The following is a 7500-nucleotide window of genomic DNA, read 5'->3' as shown; positions in this document are numbered from 1 at the left end:
ACCATAATTTATTACGCCTTAATCCAGATATGCGGGCGAAACAAGTACATTATATTGAATTAGTTAGACCCTCAGTTTAAGCACATTTTTCATATATACGATTACCCGAGGAGGGCGAGGCAAGGAGGAAGATAGGTAGAGAAGGGGAATAGGAGGAGGGAGAGAAAGGGGGCTTGAAACGAAAAGGGGTGAGAGGGAGATCTAGAGTCAAGAGAGGAAGAAGGCTTAAAGAGAAGTGGGAGATGGGGAAGTGGAAGCGAAGGGGAAACGAAGGAGACTAAACGAGGAAAGGGGGATGTTGAAGAGGAAAGGGAGGGGGAAAGGGGAAGGGGCTTAGAGAGAAAAGGACATGGGGGAGTGTGGGAAGGGGACAAAGGCGCGAAGGAGGAGGGGGAAGCCAAGAAGGAAGAGAAGGGAAGTGGAAGGAAGCATACGTAGGGTTTAATGTAGGAGGGACGAGTGGCTTCAAGGAAGATTTAGGAGTAAGAGAGGGTGGCAGACCCGGAAAGGGAAAGATAGAGAGAGAGGGAGAAGAAAGGACCAAGAGAGAGAGGAGGCGAGAGGTAGAAGGAGGAGGGTGACAAGGGAGAGAAGAGGCGAGAGGTAGAAGGAGGAAGGTGGGAAGGGAGAGAGGAGGCGAGAAGTAGAAGGAAGAGGGTGGAAAGGGAGAGAGGAGGCGAGAGGTAGAAGGAGGAGGGTGGAAAGGGACAGAGGAGGCGAGACGTAGAAGGAAGACGGTGGAAAGGGACAGAGGAGGCGAGAGGTAGAAGGAGGAGGGTGGAAAGGGAGAGAGGAGGCGAGAGGTAGAAGGAGGAGGGTGGAAAGGGAGAGAGGAGGCGAGTGGTAGAAGGAGGAGGGCGAAAAGGGAGAGAGGAGGCGAGATATAGAAGGAGGAGGGTGGAAAGGTAGAGAAGAGGCGAGAGGTAGAAGGAGGAGGGTGGGAAGGGAGAGAGGAGGCGAGAGGTAGAAGGAGGAGGGTGGAAAGGGAGAGAGGAGGCGAGAGGTAGAAGGAGGAGGGTGGAAAGGGAGAGAGGAGGCGAGAGGTAGAAGGAGGAGGGTGGAAAGGGAGAGAGGAGGCGAGAGGTAGAAGGAGGAGGGTGGAAAGGGAGAGAGGAGGCGAGAGGTAGAAAGAGGAGGGTGGAAAGGGAGAGAGGAGGCGAGAGGTAGAAGGAGGAGGGTGGAATGGGAGAGAGGAAGCGAGAGATAGAAGGAGGAGAGCGAAAAGGGAGAGAGGAGGCGAGAGGTAGAAGGAGGAGGGTGGAAAGGGAGAGAGGAGGCGAGAGGTAGAAGGAGGAGGGTGGAAAGGGAGAGAGGAGGCGAGAGGTAGAAGGAGGAGGGTGGAAAGGGAGAGAGGAGGCGAGATATAGAAGGAGGAGGGTGGAAAGGGAGAGAGGAGGCGAGAGGTAGAAGGAGGAGGGCGAAAAGGGAGAGAGGAGGCGAGATATAGAAGGAGGAGGGTGGAAAGGAAGAGAGGAGGCGAGAGGTAGAAGGAGGAGGGTGGAATGGGAGAGAGGAAGCGAGAGATAGAAGGAGGAGGGCGAAAAGGGAGAGGGGAGGCGAGAGGTAGATGGAGGAGGGTGGAAAGGGAGAGAGGAGGCGAGAGGTAGAAGGAGGGTGGAATGGGAGAGAGGAAGCGAGAGATAGAAGGAGGGGAGCGAAAAGGGAGAGAGGAGGCGAGATATAGAAGGAGGAGGGTGGAAAGGGAGAGAGGAGGCGAGAGGGAGAAGGAGGAGGGTGGAAAGGGAGAGAGGAGGCGAGATGTAGAAGGAGGAGGGTGGAAAGGGAGAGAGGAGGCGAGAGGTAAAAGGAGGAGCGTGGAAAGGGAGAGAGGAAGCGAGAGATAGAACGAGGAGAGCGAAAAGGGAGAGAGGAGGGGAGAGGTAGAAGGAGGAGGGTGGAAAGGGAGAGAGGAGGCGAGAGGTGGAAGGAGGAGGGTGGAATGGGAGAGAGGAAGCGAGAGATAGAAGGAGGAGAGCGAAAAGGGAGAGAGGAGGCGAGAGGTAGAAGGAGGAGGGTGGAAAGGGAGAGAGGAGGTGAGAGGTAGAAGGAGGAGGGTGGAATGGGAGAGAGGAAGCGAGAGATAGAAGGAGGAGAGCGAAAAGGGAGAGAGGAGGCGAGAGGTGGAAGGAGGAGGGCGAAAAGGGAGAGAGGAGGCGAGAGGTAGAAGGAGGAGGGTGGAAAGGAAGAGAGGAGGCGAGAGGTAGAAGGAGGAGGGTGGAAAGGGAGAGAGGAGGCGAGAGGTAGAAGGAGGAGGGCGAAAAGGGAGAGAGGAGGCGAGATATAGAAGGAGGAGGGTGGAAAGGGAGAGAGGAGGCGAGAGGTAGAAGGAGGAGGGCGAAAAGGGAGAGGAGGCGAGAGGTAGAAGGAGGAGGGTGGAAAGGAAGAGAGGAGGCGAGAGGTAGAAGGAGGAGGGTGGAAAGGGAGAAAGGAGGCGAGAGGTAGAAGGAGGAGGGTGGAAAGGGAGAGAGGAGGCGAGAGGTAGAAGGAAGAGGGTGGAAAGGGAGAGAGGAGGCGACAGGTAGAAGGAAGAGGGTGGAAAGGGAGAGAGGAGGCGAGAGGTAGAAGGAGGAGGGTGGAAAGGAAGAGAGGAGGCGAGAGGTAGAAGGAAAAGGGTGAAAGGGAGAGAGGAGGCGAGAGGTAGAAGGAGGAGGGTGGAAAGGGAGAGAGGAGGCGAGAGGTAGAAGGAGGAGGGTGGAAAGGGAGAGAGGAGGCGAGAGGTAGAAGGAGGAGGGTGGAAAGGTAGAGAGGAGGCGAGAGGTAGAAGGAAAAGGGTGGAAAGGGAGAGAGGAGGCGAGAGGTAGAAGGAGGAAGGTGGAAAGGGAGAGAGGTGGCGAGAGGTAGAAGGAGGAGGGTGGAAAGGGAGAGAGGAGGCGAGAGGTAGAAGGAGGAGGGTGGAAAGGGAGAGAGGAGGCGAGAGGTAGAAGGAGGAGGGTGGAAAGGTAGAGAGGAGGCGAGAGGTAGAAGGAAAAGGGTGGAAAGGGAGAGAGGAGGCGAGATATAGAAGGAGGAGGGTGGAAAGGGAGAGAGGAGGCGAGAGGTAGAAGGAGGAGGGTGGAAAGGGAGAGAGGAGGCGAGATATAGAAGGAGGAGGGTGGAAAGGAAGAGAGGAGGCGAGAGGGAGAAGGAGGAGGGTGGAAAGGGAGAGAAGAGGCGAGAGGTAGGAGGAGGAGGGTGGAATGGGAGAGAGGAGGCGAGAGGTAGAAGGAGGATGGTGGAAAGGGAGAGAGGAGGCGAGAGGTAGAAGGAGGAGGGTGGAAAGGGAGAGAGGAGGCGAGAGGTAGAAGGAGGATGGTGGAAAGGGAGAGAGGAGGCGAGAGGTAGAAGGAGGAGGGTGGAAAGGGAGAGAGGAGGCGAGAGGTAGAAGGAAGAGGGTGGAAAGGGAGAGAGGAGGCGAGAGGTAGAAGGAGGAGGGTGGAAAGGGAGAGAGGAGGCGAGATGTAGAAGGAGGAGGGTGGAAAGGGAGAGAGGAGGCGAGAGGTAGAAGGAGGAGGGTGGAAAGGGAGAGAGGAGGCGAGAGGTAGAAGGAGGAGGGTGGAAAGGGAGAGAGGAGGCGAGAGGTAGAAGGAGGAGGGTGGAAAGGGAGAGAGGAGGGGAGAGGGAAAAGGAGGAGAGAGGAGAGGGAGAGAGGAGGGGAGAGGTAGAAGGAGGAGGGTGGAAAGGGAGAGAGGAGGCGAGAGGGAGAAGGAGGAGGGTGGAAAGGGAGAGAGGAGGCGAGAGGTAGAAGGAGGAGGGTGGAAAGGGAGAGAGGAGGCGAGAGGTAGAAGGAGGAGGGTGGAAAGGGAGAGAGGAGGCGAGATATAGAAGGAGGAGGGTGGAAAGGGAGAGAGGAGGCGAGAGGTAGAAGGAGGAGGGTGGAAAGGGAGAGAGGAGGCGAGATATAGAAGGAGGAGGGTGGAAAGGAAGAGAGGAGGCGAGAGGGAGAAGGAGGAGGGTGGAAAGGGAGAGAAGAGGCGAGAGGTAGGAGGAGGAGGGTGGAATGGGAGAGAGGAGGCGAGAGGTAGAAGGAGGATGGTGGAAAGGGAGAGAGGAGGCGAGAGGTAGAAGGAGGATGGTGGAAAGGAAGAGAGGAGGCGAGAGGTAGAAGGAGGATGGTGGAAAGGGAGAGAGGAGGCGAGAGGTAGAAGGAGGAGGGTGGAAAGGGAGAGAGGAGGCGAGAGGTAGAAGGAAGAGGGTGGAAAGGGAGAGAGGAGGCGAGAGGTAGAAGGAGGAGGGTGGAAAGGGAGAGAGGAGGCGAGATGTAGAAGGAGGAGGGTGGAAAGGGAGAGAGGAGGCGAGAGGTAGAAGGAGAGGGGTGAAAGAGGGAGAGAGGAGGCGAGAGAGAGAAGGTGGAGGGAGGAAGAGAGAGAGAGGAGGCGAGAGAGAGAAGGAGGAGGGAGGAAGAGGGAGAGAGGAGGCGAGAGGGAAGAGGAGGAGGGTGGAAGAGGGAGAGAGGAGGCGAGAGGTAGAAGGAGGAGGGTGGAAAGGGAGAGAGGAGGCGAGAGGGAGAAGGAGGAGGGTGGAAAGGGAGAGAGGAGGCGAGAGGTAGAAGGAGGAGGGTGGAAAGGGAGAGAGGAGGCGAGAGGTAGAAGGAGGAGGGTGGAAAGGGAGAGAGGAGGCGAGAGGTAGAAGGAGGAGGGTGGAAAGGGAGAGAGGAGGCGAGAGGTAGAAGGAGGAGGGTGGAAAGGGAGAGAGGAGGCGAGATGTAGAAGGAGGAGGGTGGAAAGGGAGAGAGGAGGCGAGAGGGAAAAGGAGGAGGGTGGAAAGGGAGAGAAGAGGCGAGAGGTAGGAGGAGGAGGGTGGAATGGGAGAGAGGAGGCGAGATGTAGAAGGAGGAGGGTGGAAAGGGAGAGAGGAGGCGAGAGGGAAAAGGAGGAGGGTGGAAAGGGAGAGAGGAGGCGAGAGGTAGGAGGAGGAGGGTGGAAAGGGAGAGAAAAGGCGAGAGGTAGGAGGAGGAGGCTGGAATGGGAGAGAGGAGGCGAGAGGTAGAAGGAGGAGGGTGATAATTATGATAATTATTACAATGATAACAGTGACACTGGTGAGGATTTTACACAACAACAATAAATGGGAAAATGATATCAAAGATAGTATCATATTGATCGTCAGCATTCTAATAATGGTAATTTAGATATGATTGAAAATTATAGTATTAGTAATAAGGGTAGTAGTAAAAATAATGACAATAGTAAAAGTGATAACATCGATGATGATAGAAGTGATAATAGTAATGCCGCTAATGTTTCCACTACTGCTACTATTTCTATTATTTCTACTTTTTTCTATTATTTCTACTACTATTACTGTATCTGCTATTACTATTTCTACTTCTACTTCTGCTTCTGCTTATATTTCTACTACTAATACTACTAATTCCTACTTCAGCAGGAAATACTAGTGCTGACATTAATACCATTAACACTCCTCCTATTTCAACTTCTAGTCCTACTCCTCCTTCTGCTTTTTGTCCTACTAGTGCTTCATCCACCACCGCTATTGTTGCTATTACTTCAATTAATATTAATACTGCTAATGCTACCACAACTGCTACCACCACTACTACAGCCACTACCGTCCCTACCACCACCACCACTGCTTCTACCATTACTACTATTAATACTACCACAACTATTGATAGTTCTACTCCCACTACTACTGCTCCTAATCCCACTACTACTACCTCCACAGCCACGACTATCACTACTATTTTAGCTCCTTTAATTTTCTTCCTCTTGCACCTACTATTACTACTACTACTATTACTATAAATACTACTACTAATACAACTACCATTACTACAAATACTACCACAAGACCTGCACCCCCGGCTCGACCACCAACACTATTACTACAATTTCCAAAACAACAATATAATGATACAGGAAAAAGATACCCCGAGAGGCAGCTGCTATAATTGTACATGTGCTAATAACCATGTACTTGATTTGATTACTTGCCTTGATTACTTGATTTGTACTCTATTTGCGCGAGAGAGAACGATCTACGATTCTCAGAAGAGTCAAAGTGGTTCAGTTGTACTGCTCTATCACACGCAAGTCCCGTGCTCTGGAGGGAGGGTTCAGATGCTGCTCTATTGCTGTGGGCTTTGATTCATTTGTTTGTCCGTTTATGTCTCTTCTTTTTAATTCTCTCTCTGCCTCTGTCTCTTTCTTTATTTCTCTCTCTCTTCCTTTCCCTCTCTCTCCCTCTCTCTCTGCTTGTTTTTCTTTCTATCTGTACGTTAGTGATTATGCCTGGTTGTCTCTTATTTAGACTCTCATTCATTAACTCACTCAGTTATTCTCTTTTTTTCTTTCTTATTATCTCTCTATTTCTCTCCTTTTCTGACTCTCTCTCTCTCTCTCTCTCTCTCTCTCTCTCTCTCTCTCTCTCTCTCTCTCTCTCTATATATATATATATATATATATATATATATATATATATATATATATATATATATATATATATATATATATATGTATGTATGTATGTATATATATGTGTTTGTATGTATATATAAATATGTATATATATATATATATATATATATATATATATATATATATATATATATATATATATATATATATATCCCTCCCTCCCTCTCTGACTCACCCACTCACTCTTTCATTCTCCCCTCCCTCAGTCCGTCAGTCAATCATCCATCCATTCAATCGGTCGGTCGGGCATTCATTCAGTCAATCATTCAGTCAGCTACTCTCTCTCTTTCTCTCTCCCTCCCCCCTTTCTCTCTCTCTCTCTCTCTCCCTCCCCCTTTCTCTCTCTCTCTTTGACTCTTCTCTTTCTCTTCCCCGTCCTCCAACAGTTTCTCCCTCCCCTCTCCCTCCTGCCCCATCCCCTCCCCTTCCCCACGCAGTAGCAATAACAGTAATGACTGAATGATGGCACTGAGGGAGGGAAAGGAGGGAGGGCAAGGCCAGGTGTAGTGCCACCTGTCGCCACGAGTCATAACCGTTCTCTCTTCCTCCCTCCTATACTCCTTCCCTTCTCTCCCCCCTTCTCCTCGCTTCGATCCTCTCCCGAGGCACGTGGGATCCTCCTTGGCTCCCGCCCCTCGTGCAGGAACTCAAAACCTGGTCATCCCCGCCGGGGGTCGAACCCGGGACCTATGGATTAGAAGTCCATCGCGCTTTCCACTGCGCCACGGGGACGGCGGGGAAGTGCACGCACGCTCTCATGCACATGCATGGACCCGCGCGCGCACCCTCGCACGCACGCACACGTAGGACTATAGTTTACAAACACACACACGCAAACACACTCATATACACGCACATATTCACACACACACACACATTGAAACACACACACAGACACATACACACATTGAAACACACACACACACAGACACGCACACTCAAACACACACACACACACACGGTCACACACACAAACGCACACCGACGCGGGCATGTGCTTTCCGTCCCATATGACGCCCATTTCTCTCTGCTTCCGAACGTAACTCAGACACGAAGTTTGCGCCGAATTTGACAAGAGGAAGTG

General features: G+C 52.0%; 1 protein-coding gene and 1 non-coding gene across 2 annotated transcripts in view; one reads left to right on the top strand and one right to left on the bottom strand.

Annotated features, from left to right (window-relative positions):
* LOC138862556 (SPARC-related modular calcium-binding protein 2-like) overlaps nt 1–7500 on the top strand; it is a 32656-nt gene that overhangs the window by 13713 nt on the left and 11443 nt on the right. The window lies entirely within an intron of this gene.
* Nucleotides 7076–7148, bottom strand: TRNAR-UCU (transfer RNA arginine (anticodon UCU)). Its single transcript has one exon. It is a non-coding gene; the product is annotated as a tRNA-Arg (tRNA).

This window comes from Penaeus vannamei, chromosome 9 (assembly GCF_042767895.1).
Source record: "Penaeus vannamei isolate JL-2024 chromosome 9, ASM4276789v1, whole genome shotgun sequence".
Taxonomy (NCBI): domain Eukaryota; kingdom Metazoa; phylum Arthropoda; class Malacostraca; order Decapoda; family Penaeidae; genus Penaeus; species Penaeus vannamei.
Note: the sequence above shows the minus strand (reverse complement) of the source record. Positions and strands in the feature narration are given on the sequence as shown.